The sequence below is a fragment of the Meriones unguiculatus genome, chromosome 18, assembly GCF_030254825.1.
Source record: "Meriones unguiculatus strain TT.TT164.6M chromosome 18, Bangor_MerUng_6.1, whole genome shotgun sequence".
Lineage (NCBI taxonomy): Eukaryota > Metazoa > Chordata > Mammalia > Rodentia > Muridae > Meriones > Meriones unguiculatus.
In genome coordinates, this window is record NC_083365.1 from 68,619,808 (window position 1) to 68,635,762 (window position 15,955).

Consider the following 15,955-nt stretch of genomic DNA (forward strand, 5'->3'; position numbering starts at 1 on the left):
AGCTTGTATTAAGAAATTCAAGGTTCCTTGTATTACAATATATTATTAAATTTATAACTCTGATACAACTCTTATTAAATAATACATTAATTGATACATCTGTAATACAGTTATCTTTGAAATAAATCACTGACTACATTTCTTGACATTTTGCTGTTGAATATGTAAGTAATTTCAGATCCACATGACTAGAGTGATTCTGTGACATTGAGGTGACATCTTAGTTTCTGATCCCATACATTATAATCTAAGTAGTCTGGTTAGGAGAGTGGCTTCCAAATGACTTCATAAGGCTTACAAAGGTTACATTTTCACAGACACAGAAGAACAAAGGTGTGAAATTGGTAGTGCTTTTTAATGATTTGTTGGAGCAGAGAAAAAGGCTCAGCAGCTAAGAGTGTGTACTGCTCTTGCAGAGCAATTTGGTTCAGAACACTCATGTCTGACAGGTCACAACTACGTAGCTATAGCTCTAGATCCACCAGAATTGTCACCATCTTGTGGTCTCTATGGGCACCCTACTCATGTGCATGTACCACTCCGTCACATACACATGATTAAAACTATATATAAGCCTTATAATGGATTGTTACTTATAATGGATTGCATGACTTTTGTGGTGCTTTTCCCTGCAGCAATAACAATAACATTTTGGATTTTATCTTGTAGCAATGGAAGCCAGAGTAGAACAATATAGTGGTAGCCAGGTCTACAGTAGTAGTAACAAAGTTACTGATACTGACTGGGGGAAACCAGAGACCCTCTCCTGGAATTTCAGTTATTATTCCCATTTTCAGGCGCAAGGGATCTTAGGAGATACAAGGCCACATCATGAGAGATAACCATGGGGTCTCCCTCTGCATTGAGCTGGGATTTGAAGGTGATACAACTGTTTGTGGCTCACCTAGGCTGTGGGTAACCCTTTACCAGGGCTCCATAAGCAAGCCCAGCAAACTCAGATGGTGATGTTACTTTGGCCTGTCACTGTTGCCCATCTGGGGTGGGCAGATGCCATTTGCAACTCCGCAGGGAAAAGCAGTGCAAAAGCATGCCCCTGCATGGTCTTGTCCTGTCATGGCAGATGCATATGGGATGCAGTCCTGTGACACCGAGTCACATCATGCCGTGGCCAGCTTAAATGCACTTTTCAGAATGGCAAATAATGGCAGATGATCGTATCTCCTTTATTAATCTGTCATTGCTGTGCTTTGATCACTGCAGCGGTTCTTAGTAAGGATAAATTCTATAAATAGAATTTACTCAAAATTATTAAGTATTGTCTTACACCCCAAAAATTACAATCTTATCTTCAAACCAGATGTCAACATACACCCTGGCTTCAGGCTATTTCTTCTCGCCAATATCTTTACCTTCATTGCCATTTCATACTCTCCTTCCTGTCCTGAGATGTCTAGGCATTTTTGTGTTGAGTCTACATTTTACAGATTTTCTATTCCATACTCAATCTACTCAACTCAGTTGCTTGAGCCTCAAGGCATAGGGAAATGTTTGGATCTTATTTTTTGACTGAATGTCCAATCTACTTGGGAATTCTGTGTGTTCTGCTCTCATGTTCCTCCACTTCCATCACAGTAAAAATGTCATCACCATGCTGTCACCAGTGGTTGTGGTTTGGGTCAAGTGTTTTTAGGTTTTTGGCCTCTTAGTCAAATAATTGAGAACAGTGACTCATGTAGGTTTGCAAAGCAGCAAGATAACTTTATTTAGAGCAAAGTGGTAGTCCAGATTTTAGAGCGATACAGTATCAGGACTGTTGAGAAGGTTACATGAGTGAGGGTACTCAAGGGTCCTGGTTAATGTTCAGGGCTTCCTTTCATGGTGTTGGAGAGAAGGAGGTATAGGCTACCAAGGTATAGTTTGTGTAGGTCTCTAGTTTGGCTGATAGATTAGGTCATGCATTTATTTTTGCTACTGAGCAAGTCCCCTCCCATAATGCATCTGATTTTAACCATACCCACCCAATTATACAAAAACTTAAGATGGCAAATCGAGGATTCTGCCTAAAAGTGTATTAGAGGAACTGAGGACACTGGCGCATGCCTGTGATTACAGAACTCAGGAAGGCAGAGGCAGGGGGATCTCTGTGAGTTCAAGACTAGCCTGATCTACAAAGCGAGTTCAGGACAGCCAAGGCTATACAGAGAAACACTGTCTCAAAAAAATATATATATATGTATGTGTGTATAAATATACATATTTGTTAGAGGATTTTGTTTTGCCTCATGTACCCCAAACAGGTTCCAGATGACTGGACCTTCTCTTCTTCATCCTGGATACAGTGGGCATGCACCTGAACAGAAACTGTCTGGCTTTGACTATTGGCAGAAGAGGGACAACATCTACTACTGCACAGAAGTGAGAGAATGGGTCTTCCAAGGAGGTAGGGGATAGAGGGATTCTGAGGTTGCTGGGGTGGTGTTTGGAGAGGGATGAGTGTGCACAGTATGTGCAGGTAAAGGCTAAGCTTCCAAATGCATTGTTAGGAGAGTGGGGTGCATAACCCAGAGTCAGTCGCAGCCCCAAGGTACTACGCTTCCCCTGTGCTTGCTGACTCAGTTTCATGCTTGGAACGCTGGAACAGCTTTCCGAATTACTCTGCTTCTACAACCATCTGTTAGCCGACTCCCAGTACAGAAGCCAGACTCAGACTTCAGCAGGGAAGCTCTCAGCACGCAGACACGGTGTTGCCCCATGCTACTGAGATCACGAATCCGTCAAATGGGCATGCTACCTCCCTGCTTGACTTTGCTTTCCTGGCCTCGCCTCCTGCTGTTCTGTCCTCTGATTCCCTGCAGTGCCTCCAATTTCCTTCAAGCTAGCTCCCACATGCTGTTTTTTTTCTGCTTCAGTTATCTCATTCTGAATGTCTCCATGACTTGTGTAAGAACACTGGCCTGTCCCTGTAAGGCAGTAATCGATTCAAAGGGTACACTCAACAACCTGAATCAGGCCACATCTCCCTGCAGCCCTCTTTGGGTTGGAGAGTTAAAAAGCTCTCTCTGTTTGTTTGGTGTGTGTGTGTGTGTGTGTGTGTGTGTGTGTGTGTGTGTACAGCTTTATAGTCTTCAGTTTCTGGTACCTGGCTTTTCCAAGCTCTTTGATGCTATGCCTAGTTAAATCACATTGAGTGAAACTTTCCTCCAGCCCCCTAAGTCTATAAAACACTGATATTTACTTTCTTGAGATTGCTTAGGGGGTTTCTCTGGAGACCCTACCCCTGCTATCTTTCTAGTGATGGCACTAGCAGTCTCTCTCTCTCTCTCATCCTCACTCTTAATGAAACTCTTCTCCATATTTTAAAAGGAAGCTTCACCTTCCCTTCAAGGCTCCATCATGCTCGGGTATATCTATCACTCACTCTCCCAAACCAATGCTAAAACATGGCCTTGAGACTCTTTCTCTTAATGAACTACAGTTTTTGAAGGAAACTAGTTTTTCCTTCTGGACAGGCCGCTCCTGATTCATCACTACAACACTATCGGCATTTTTTTTTTAAATTTTTTATTTAACTTTTATTAATTATACTTTATTCATTTTGTATACCCCCATAAGCCCTTCCCTCCTCCCTTCCTGGTCCCACTCCCCCCTTTTGCATGCATGCCCCTCCCCAAGTCCACTGATAGGGGAAGTCCTCCTCTCCTTTCTGATCTTAGTCTATCAGTTCTCATCAGAAGTGGCTGCATTGTCAGGGTTCTAGGTTATCTCCATGAATAGTCCTTGGAGTATGAGTCTCTTGGAAGTTCTAAGTTCTCTGTGTTCAAATTTTCTAGTTCTGTTGCTCTCCTTGTGGAGTTCCTGTCCTCTCCAGCTCTTACTATTTCCCATTTTTATTAGTGTGAAGCCTTTCTTTTGCCACTGCCATTGTATACACTTAGATGGCCACTGCTCTTCAGATTCTCCTCAACCTCAACAAGCCTAGATGTGTTTGGAAGGAGGGAGTCTCAAATGATTAAATACCTCCATCAAATTGGCCAGTGTCCTTGTCTGTGAGGCATTTTCTTGATTGCTAATTCATGGAGGAGGGTCCAGCCCACTATAGACAGTGCCACCTTGCGCAGGTGGGCCAGGGCTGTAGAAGAAAGGTCGATGAATGTGACACTAGGAGCAAGCTGATAAAGTGTTCCTCCATGATCTCTACTTCAGTATTCCTACTTCCAGGTTCTGCCCTGTTTGAGCTCCTGCCTTGACTTCCTCTGCTAACAGGCTATGATCAGGATGTATATGCCAAATAGACTGTTGCCTGTCTAAGCTGCTTTTGGTCAGTGTTTTATCACAGAATCTAAAGGAGACAGAACCCTCAGGTAGCTCATATCTTAAAATAGCTGCATCCCTTGAAATGTGCCCTGTTCCTCTGGTTTTTTTTTTTTTTTGTATTTGTTTTTTTGTTTGTTTGTTTGTTTTACTGGTGGGATTAACTGGAATATGTTCATTGCTTAGTCACTGAACATCAGTACCTTTTTTTATATCTTAAAATGAAAATTCAGTGAGAGCAAAGACTTGATTAAAACACAGAAGAGACTTGATAAAGGATTTTACTTATTTTTCACCTTTTGTTGCCTGAGCTTCTAAGGTCATATATACAATTTTCATACTCAGGATCAATATCAAGGAACTTCTCTGTTAAATGTTTTTGACTACTAATTGACTGATGAAGCTACATCTACCCAGTTCAGCCATGGTATTTGGTTTTCATCAGCTTTATGTGTCATAGCTCACATTTTCAAGAAAAGGAAACTCCAACAGAAATAAAGCTTTTATAGTATTAAATATCTATGCCAGAAAATTCAGAAAGTTATTAAACTCATTTCTGTGAAGATTTAATTATGTATATGTGAGTCTGTTTGTGTCTGTACTTATGTTTATCTGAGCTCAAGTCCCTTGGAGGACAGAAAAGTATGAGGGAATCCCCTGGGGCTGGAATTACAGGTGATTGTAAACTGCCTGATGAATTGAACTGAACTTGGGACCTCTGGAAGAGCGATGCACATTCTTATCCATGGAGCCATAGCTCCAACTGCAAGTTGCTAAGCTATGTAAATATGATAGTAAGTGTGTTATGCAGCCACTTGGGTCTCCATTACTAAATTATAGTTTACTTTAATTTTGTCTCCACCTTCATGAACAGGGATTACAGACGGTGCCATCATACTGAGCTTTGCAGTTCTGAATTTTTAAAGAAATTTATGTTAACTCTAATTTATAAATATTATAATTAATTATATTTGAATGCTCAAAAAAATGAAAGGAAGAAATAAAAAAAAATGGAACTCCCCAAACAGGAGAATTTATTTGTAAGCTCCACAAATAATGACACATGTCTATCCAAAATACATAAGGTATTCACACAATTCAATAATAGAAAGACTAATGAGACCGAAATTAGGGACAAAGAACATGAAAAAGGCACTATAGCTATGAATTTCGTATTAATTTCATTTCTATTTCTGCAACAAAATACTACGACCAAGGTAACTAATAAAGAAAAACATTTATTTGGGCTTATAGTTTCAGGAGTTAGTCTGTGCTGGCAGAGCAAAAGCATGGAGGTAAGCACAGCTGAGAGCTGACATCTTGATTACTAACAAGGCAGAAAGAGCACGCTGGGAATGACACACAACTTTTGGCGTCTCAGATTCTGTCCCCCATGGCACACCTCCTTCAACAAGGGACTAAGTAGTCAAAGATAGAAACCTACGAGTACCATAGCAGATTCAGTTCACAGATGTAAAGAAAGGCCAACATTACCAACCGCTAGACAATTATTGAAAAATCCACATCATAGCTACAATAATGTACTACGTCACTGAGAACTGGAGAGACACTATCCAAGATGAGGAATAAGGACAAATGTGAGAATGTAATGATTGGTGGGAATGTAAACTGGTTCAGTCAATATGGAAACAATATGAATATTCTTCAAAATATTAAAAATGAAACTTCTCTATAATGCACAAATCTCGTTCAGTGTGTATCTATTAAGTGTGCATTTAGATATACTAAAATCAGTATCTCAGACACTTGTATCTCATATTTATTTACATTCAGTAATATTTTTGTGTGAACTTAAATATTTGTGAGAATTCTTATGCTACAGGGCTCATGTAGAGGTCAAAGGACAACTTAACGGAATCAGCTGTCTTCTCCTATCAGGTGGGTTCTATGATTGAATTCAGGTCATTAGATTTGATAGCAAATGCCTTGGCCTATTAAGCCATCTTTCTGGTATTGGGTTCATCAATAGATAAATGGATACAGAAATTATGCTTGAAATATTTGGTGGAATAGGATTATGTATTAAATACAAATAAATAGTATTAAAATGATTGTCTCATTGGAAGCTGAAAGCAACTGTGCTAGCAATGAAAGCAGCCATGAAAGCAATGGTGCTAAGCAAAATAATCCAAGCATAAAAAGCAAATCATGTGTGATTTCTAGTGAACCCAACAGCAGAGGGATGACTTCTGTGAGTTAGGACGTGAAGGAGGGAATTTGTCCAAAGGAACACACCTTCTTATAAGATCAGCAAATTGTAGGGGTTGGGAGTCCAACATAGGTGGTGGTAGATGTATTAATTCAGTCATCACAGAATAATAAAATAATATGTACATCAAATCAACACATTGTATACTTTGAACATAGGCAGTAATTTTTAATGAAGTAATCTGTGACTTTAACTGCGTTGAGCTTAAAAGAAAGGAAAAGAGAAAAGTAATTTAAAACTGTCTTTAGTAAAGAATATGGGAGATACATATAATCAAGGGAAGCATTTCTTGTGTGTGTGTGTCTGTGTGTTTATGTATTTATGTGCTGTATGGTGTGTGTGTCCATATGTGGTGTATGCACACACGTCTGTGTGTGAGTGTTTGTGTGTGCGCAAATCACTTGTTTACATATGGGGACTAGAGAAAGATGTCATGTGTCCTGCTCTACACTCCACCCATTGCTCCCTTGATATGTGCTCTCTCTCTGGTCCTGCAGCTAAAAGGGCAGCCAGTAAGCCCCAGCTATCCTTACATGCCCACCCTCCTCAGTGCTACTGCTACCGGGCAGCATGGCCATGTACTGCATACCTGAACTCAGATCTTCAGACCTGAATTCAGCTCTTTCAGCCAGTGCTCTCACCCAGACACTGAACATTTCCCTTAGGAATAAAAGTATAATAACATAAATTCCCCAAGCAGGCCATGTGAATTAAATGGTTTTCAATGTAACAATTATCTATTAATAGTAAACTCACAGAGAGACATGCTCCTGCCTCTGTTCTTGCTGCACTGTAAATTTGTGTCTTTACTTTTAGAATAAAAGAGCAAAGCATGCTGGGAGATGGTCTTCTGTTCCCCAGAAGAGCTCAGTGAGGTAATTGACCTGCAGATCCCTGCCTGTGAGGAAGTGTTTTGGTAAAACTGGCTTGTCAGACATTTTATCTCTTTGAGGAATCATTTTATTTTACTAGACCATTGATTAAAGTCAACGGAGATACAGCCTCTGCCCTTGTTATCTTTTACTGTTGAAATCAAATCAGAGAATCAATAAAACTAAAAGAAAATAAATCTTTTAAATCCATTTGCAGTTGACATCTTCAAGGAGAAACTAGCAGGGGGATATTTACTGCTGTTACCAGATGAGGCAAAGCTTCCTCTGTTTCACATCTTTCTTTGCAAAGGAAATGAGCAAGCACAGCCTTCATGCCTGTATCCAAGCAGGTAAAGGGCTGAAGTCCTCTCTGTAAAATCACACTCCTCTCAACTTAAGGCAGGGAGACAGCTCAGTCTGTGTGTGTGAGCATGAGAACCTGACGTCCTTCCCACAGAACCCATGTCACAGAGCCTGGAATGGTCAGCCCAGCACTATGGGGACACAGCACCTTGGACTTCTCTGGCCTAGCTGAATCCACGATCCCTGGGTTCAGCTAGCGACTGCATTTCAATTTCTTTTCTGTTGTGATAAAATCTCCTGATGGAAATCAATTTAGGGAAGAAAGGGTTTATTTTCACTAAAGCTCTAGAGGGAAAACAGTCCCTTAAGATGGGGGAAGCATGGTAGCAGCATAGTAGCAGAAGCAGGACATTCCCTGAGCAAATTTAATGTGCACACAGGAACCAGCCAAAGAACAAGGAACACGGCAGCTTGAATATATATATATATATATATATATTCCCCAGAGACCATACTTCCTCCAGCAGGACTCCATTTCCTAAAGGTCTCACAAGCTTCCCAAGCAGAATCACCAACTGGGGACCAAGTGTTCAAATACAGAAGCCTGTAGGACATTTCTTATTAAAGCCACAGCACCTCGTCTCAAAAGATAAGATGGAGAATGAGAGAAGACACTCGATGCCCACCTCTGCCCTCTACATGGGCACATGTATACAAGCATACACACCTGCATACACCCACCAACACACAAGACACACACACACACATCTTCAATGTGGCTTTTTTGTTTGTTTATTATTTATTACAGTTTATTCACTTTGTATCCCAGCTGTAGCCCCCTCCTTCCTCTCATCTCCTCTCAGTCTCACCCTTCCTCCCTCTTCTTCCCCTATGTCCTTCCAGACTCAGCTTGGCTTTTATAACTCAGTTATGTCTGTAGAGAATAGCGGAAATGAGCTTGGTAACATATAGGAATGCCGACATCCGATGGAGTGGCTGGGCCAGCGAGTTGGCTCAGTGGTTGAAGTGCCTGCCAAGCTTTAAGAGCTTAATTCCTAAGACCCACGTGCTGGAAGGAGAGAACCGGTTCCTGCACGCTGTCTTTTAACCTTCACATGCACACTGTGACACTCATGTGCCCCACATCACACACACACACACACCACACACACACAAAAACACACAGGCACATACACACACTGGCACACACACACAGGCACACACACACACACACACACACACACACAAGTAAATGGAAAAATAAAATAAAAGTAAACATGATGAAGAAAGGAGAGATCGCATAAGAAAAACTTTTTTTGTTTTGTTGTTTTTTATCTAAATGAAAATTGGAATTGACCTGACATAAGAACACATTGTTGGTTGTGCATTCTGCCCAAAAGATGACCACATTATAACCATTTCTCTACAGTTTGCAGCTCCGAGAGCCTCCTTTGCATCACTGAGATTGTTTGGAAATTATCTTAGCCAAGAACATTGATAGGCACTGCCATCCTGGGGAGGGGTGCAGCCAATTAAGTTCTGGCTCCCAGCTGAGCATCGCCTAGCCGTTAATAAATGCCTGACTTAGCATACCTGGCAATCAGCCGAAGCTTGTGTCTGTGTTTGAATGCTTGAGTATGTGTGTGTGTGAGTGTGTTTGAATGAAATGCTCAGGTATGTATGCCTCTGTGTGTGTGTGTGTGTGTGTTTGAATGCTCAGGTATGTATGCCTCTGTGTCTGTGTGTGTGTGTGCGTGTGTGTGTGTGTGTGTGTGTGTGTGTGTCTGCATGTGGAAGCCAGAGGTTGACACGAGGTGTCTTTCTCAGTTGCTCTTGACCTTGTTTTTGAGACAGAGTCTCTCACTGAACCTAGAGCTTCCCAGTTCAGCTAGGCTGTCCTCCAGCGAGCCCGGGCACCTGCTGTCTCTTTCTCACAAACACTGTGATTATGGACGACAACCTTATGTTGACATTTTAAATGTGTGTGCTGGGGCTCTGAACCCAGGCCCTCACGCTTACACACCGAGAGCACTTCACCCGCTGCTCCAGCTCCTGGGCCCATTTTCATTCTTTACAGTCCCCTGCAGCACCCCACTGCAGCTGATGCAGACCGCGGGGCCTCTCCCTAGGGCCACTCTAGACAGTCTTCTATTGGAAGGTTCCCTGTCAGTCCTAAACACACACGGAAAGCCAGTGAGGCAGAGCACCAAGGGGAGGAATGTCAAGGAGCGAGACCACAGGCACAGGGATGCAGAGGCATGCCCAGCACGGCAGGGTTTCTGCAGAGTTCAGAGGCAGGAGGCACGGTGGGGGAGCCTGAACACAAGAAAAATTAAATAAATCAAGAAAGCTGCTGGCCTTTCTCTGCTCTGGCATCTGGTGCTGAGGTGACGACTATAACATTTCCAATCTGCACAAGCTGAAAAGAATCATACAGATGCCAAGAATTTTCTGTAATTCCTTCCCTCCTGGGCCATTCATAGGCTGGCCTTATTTAATGTATTTCTGAAAGGTGAAGGTTTGTAAGAATGTTTTAAGCAGGCTGGGAAAACTGGAATGTGCAAAAATTATAGGGCTTGTGAAAATGATGCGAGAACCTAACAATATCCTGCACAGTGCCTGTCACACACAAAAGGTTTAAAAATGATTTTTGGGTGGAATTCAAGAGGCCAGCTTTATTGCCTGTTACTATGAGCTACTGCTATTGTTTGCCATTACCCACAAATAAACAGTAGTTAATGTAAGCCAAAATATAGCCCAGAAAATAGTTTCAATTCCCTGTTCATCTTAAAACTATGCAGTTAAGAACCATTACAAAGTAAATTTGGACGTTCCATTTGGACAAAAAGAAAAAAAAATCATGGTGATATCAATAGAGTTGTGACTTGTATTACTTCAACATATTTTAACAATAAAATGCATCACACAGGAGTATGAATAAGGAGGGGGAATGTTAATCAATACCAATGATATGAAATGATAAACTCATTATCTAGCCTTAGAATACTTGGTTTCTCGGAGGCATGTAAGTTATGTGCCTCTAAACACATTCTCCACCCTTCCTTTCAGCGGTATCTGCTGGTGTAGTTTCTGTATTAACTCTTGTCTTTACTACACATCCTCACACACGCACACAAACCTATTCATGCATGCACACCAAATATATATTTTATAGTTTTGCTTTTAGGAAGTATAAGTAAATGAAACTTTGCAGTTTTTGGAGAGTTTAGAACATTTTCATCCCTCGCAGCTCTCTCCCAACTTCATTCCCACTCCCTCCCTCCTCCTTTTCCTTTTAATAATCCACCAAGACCAGTTGTGCTGCCCATATGTGCAATGGAGTAAGGCCATTCACTGGGTCAGGGTTAACTTACTAAAGGTCACATCCCTCGTAAAGACTGACTCCCTCTTCTTCAGCAGACATCAGTTGAACATAGTTCCTCAGGGGCTGGGTCTCAGTATCCATCTCTCAATCCATCCCTGCTGGGTGTGGCTGCCTTGCTCCTGTGTGTGTCTGGTGTAGACCACCAAACCTGCTGTAATTTGTTTCTTAGATCTCATGCTCTTTTACCTCACAGGACAGTGTTGAGAATAACCATGTAGACGCAAATAGTTGAGGTTGCTTCTTCTCATGGTTGTACGGAATCTCAAAAACACATACGATTACGTGCTGTCCAGCTGCCTATAAAGAAGGTCATTCCTTTGAGCTCTGTGTGTGGCTTTCATGAGAAGCTGCGTCTGATATTTTATACTAGAGTGCTTAGCTATATTGAATAATGGTGAAGTTTTAAATCACTGGCTACGTTTTTCCCCCAAAGTGAATGACAGTGCTCCTTATTATGTCCTAGGGCAAATGTTTAATTTTTTGCCTAAGTGAATAAATGTAAAATCATATTTTTAAACTAACATTTCCCTGATGAATAATGAGTAGTCCATTTAAGCTTATATCTTTATTCAAATGTTCTTTTCTATTAAAATCATTGCTCATATCTGCCCATTTTAATTAGATCAATTTTATTGATTCATAGGATTTGCATAATGCTTAGACCTTAGTGTCTTCTTAGTCTATGTGCTCAAAATATCTTCTCTCAGTTGTGATTCCTTTATATATACATACCTGGTATCTTTTGAGAATTAATCTTTTACAGTTATGCATTTTATTGTGTACCTGTGTGTGTAAAACAGTATGTGTAAAGAGGTCAGAAGAAAACATATAAGAGTCAGTTCTGTCCTTCCATTATGTTGGTCCTGGGGATCAAACTCAGAACATCAGGCTTGTCAGCAAGTACCTTTACCCCTGAGCCACCTTGCTGGCTCTTCGATATATTAATATAAATAGACTATGTCACAATTTCACACCCAAAGTTACATAAAACTTGATTTTTATAATTTCCTTATAAAAGTGTTTAATTTCACATTTTTTCTATTAGTTTTAAGCCTTTCTCGTGTTGGGAGTATTGTGGAATAAACCTAAAACACAGTTTAATTTGGATAGACTATTATTTTCACCTTGTGTTCTCCAACTTAGGCTCAGTTTTCATGACATGGTCTGTATCTTGAGTCAGTTCTTTTTCATTATGCTTTAGTCTACCTCTTTGTCACTACCACCTTGAACAATCAGTGTGTATTTAAAAGGAAGCAATATTGTTCATAGCAAATTCCTGTGGCTGATTAGCCTTTTGGGAATGCATTGCTTATTTGATAGTCCTTATCAGAACCCCTTTAACTTCCATATACACTTACAATTATAGGCTTCAGGCTCTGCCTTTTTCAAATTCCATCCAAACAGAAATGAAATATTGGGAATTGTTCTATATCTACAAATAATTGAAGAAAATATACATTTTTACAATATATGCTTCCACAACTACACAAGTAGTACAATCAGTGAGGTGAGATTTATTTTTATTGAGTTTTTTGAATTATGTGTATATGTGTTGGTCTCTGTTACATGCACACATGAATGTAAGCCCACAGAGGCCAGAAGAGGGCATCAGATTCCCTGAAACTAGAGTTACAGGTAGTTGTGAGCTATGTAACATGAGTGCAGGGCATCAAACTAAGGTCAAGAGTGCTCTTAACTATGGAGCCAACTCTCTAGCTCCAACAGTTAAATAATGTTTAAGTGAGATTTCATATTGAAATACACATGCTATTTTTGCATTCATTCTTTGATTCTTCAGATTTTCTTGCTTGTGTATAAGGTTGCTTGCTTTTTGTTTAATTCTGAGGAATTTATCATTATAATACACAAGCAAAATAGACTTTCCCATATTGCTATTATATTCAATAAATGTCTTAAGCTACTCATATTTATTCTGGATATGTATTTTATTGTGATAAGAATGTTTAAAGCATTACCTACCCTTTTAACTTTTTATGCTTTTAAAATTTTATTTATTATTTATTACAATTTATTCACTCTGTATTCCCACTGTAGCTCCCCCCCTCATCTCCTTCCAGTCCCACCCACCTTTCCTAGTCTCCCCCTATGCCCCTCCCCTAGTCCCCTGATAGGGGAGGTCCTTCTCCCCTTCCATCTGACCCTAGCCTATCAGGTCTCATCAGGACTGGCTACATTGTCCTCCTCTGTGACCTGGCAAGGCTGAATCCCCCAGGAGGAAATGAACAAAGTGCCAGTCACCAAGTTCATGTCAGAGATACCCCCTGATCCCCTTACTAGGGAACTCACTTGGATACTGAGCAACCTATGGGCTTACTCTGAGCAGAGGGTGCAGGTCCTCCTCATGCAAGGTCCTTGGCTGGAATATCAGTCTCTGCAGGATCCCCTGCACCCAGATTTTTTGGTTCTGTTGGTCTCCTTGTGGAGCTCCTGTCCCCTCCAAGAAATCTGTCCCAAACTGAGAAATCTGGTCCCAGAGACCTTTTGTGAGACTGGTACTCCAACTGAGACCATGCATAGAAATGACCTAGAACCCCTGCACAGATGTAGCCCATGCCAACTCAGTCTCCAGTGGGTTCTTTAGTAAGGAGAACAGGGACTGTCTCTGACATGAACTCAGTGGCTGACAGTTTGATCACTTCCCCTGGGGGGTGCAGCCTTACCAGGCCACAGAGGAAGACAATGCAGCCAGTCCAGATGAGACCTGGTAAGCTAGGGTCAGAGGGAAGGGGAGGAAGTCCTCCCCTATCAGTGGACATGGAGAGGGGCATGGGAAGAGATGAGGGAGGGAAAGAAGGAGGGGGCTACAGCTGGGATACAAAGCAAATAAACTATGTAGTTAATATAAAAAATAAAAATAACTAGTTTTTAGTTCAAACATTTAGTCTATGGCCATTGTCTCAAAGCATCATGGTTAAAGGTTAGTTTGACTGACAAAAACAGTCTAATTCATGATATACCAGAGTCAGAGAAAGGGAGACAGAAAATGGCCAGGGACAAAACACAACTCAACAGTTGCCCCAGTAGCCTACTTCCTCCAGATGACTTCTACTTCCTCAAGTTTCTCTGTCTCCAAGATCAGCACCACCATGGAGGAACCAACATTCAAAATGTGAGCCAGGAGGAGCACATTTCACTTCATGTGGAGTGACATAAAAACCACTCCACACTTCTCCCATTGGCCCTGGTAACCATTACAATTGTATAAATATATATATTTCAGATTTCCTCAAATACACAGAAAAGTTCAGCATGTCTCCTTCTGTGCCTTGCTTAGCATAATTTTCTCAAAATTCAGTAACTTTGACACATTATAGAATTCTCTTTCTTTTTAAAGATAAACAATTGTTCATTGTTTACATCTATGAAATTTTCTTCATGAAAGTGTGTATTGCTTCCACCATGTGGGTATTGTGAATCTTGCTGTAACAAGTGCTGACATTTCCCTTAGCTACTGATTACAGTACCCAGAGGTGCATGGCTGGATCATGAAGTGGTTGTACTTTACTTGGTTTGTGAATAGTTCATGCTATTTTCTATGGCTGTGGCAGTATTTTGCTTTTCTACAAACTCATTACAAGAGTTCCAGTGTATCCAAAAGTTACCACCAATTAATGTTTGGTTTACTTTAAAAAAATCTTGTATTTTTTTTTAACAATTTTACAACTGTCTACAATGTATTCTGGTCATATTCACATACCCCACATGATCTTCATTTGCTGTTTCCCTCCCACTTTTTTTAATGCCTATCTTCTCCCTGACTGAATATAGTTTGAAAAATCAAACCAGTGATTGAAAAGATGCCTCAGCCATTAAGGAAAAAAAATGGCTTAGCAGTTAGGAGGGCTCCTTGTCTTTCCAGTCAATGGCTGTCTGTTACCAGCTTCTAGGTAGGGTGTACCACTCAGAGCTCCCTCTCACTCCAGCTGCAGAGGATTGGATGCCGTCTTCTGTCCTCTGCAGACACTGCTCACATGAACAAGCTCACACACAGGTACACAAATGCACACATAAATTAATTAAAAATAAAATATTTTAGGAAATCATTTTGTTTTTCTTTTCAATGGGAAACAAAATAGCTTATTTTGGTTTTGCGCTTTATTTTCATAATTCCTGCTAGACTGAATATCATTTTATATACTTGCCCACCATTTTGGTGTCTTCCTTGCCTCCTGTTTATTTCTTGCTGATCTTGAATTCTGTGACTGACTGCAATTTGTCTTACTGCCTCAGGTCTGTTTGTCTTCCCTTCCTCTTCTTGTTTTATTGTGATGACAAGGACTGCGCTACTTTAATGCAGGCTACTTTAATGTTCACTGTGACCTGGGAGGTTGTTGTCCTTTGTCAAGGGTATCAATTAAGATCGTCTTAGGTGCTAACGCAGCATTGAAATTTAATGCTCCAGAATTCATTCTTGCTCTGTGGCAGGCTGTCTTGGTGCTGGCGCTGATGATCTTCTCATGCACACAATCTCCCAGTAACTTTCATCCTGTGGGACTTACTCCTCAGAGTCCAGTCAATTTAGCTACAGATGGAGGACAGAGTACATCAATCACAGGGCAGAGTTTTATGGTCAAAATATGGAAATGCTGAACATCTCTTGCATTCTAATTCCACCTCATGGTCATGTCTAGCTGCAGCAGAGTCCCTAAGGCCATCTAGTTTTGTGGTTGGGAAAGAGGAAACCAGAATTAAAAATCCCTAGCAAACTCTGTTGTAACACCTTGAGAGAGTGACCTGCTTTCTACGTTCAGATGACTCTGTGGTTTTCTTCCTTTTGTTTTCAGCTTCCTCCTGGGAGAACGATGGGCGCTCGTAACTGCTGAACAGCCTCTGCAGCTGCCATCAGGCTGTAACTTTTGTGTTTGTCTTCAG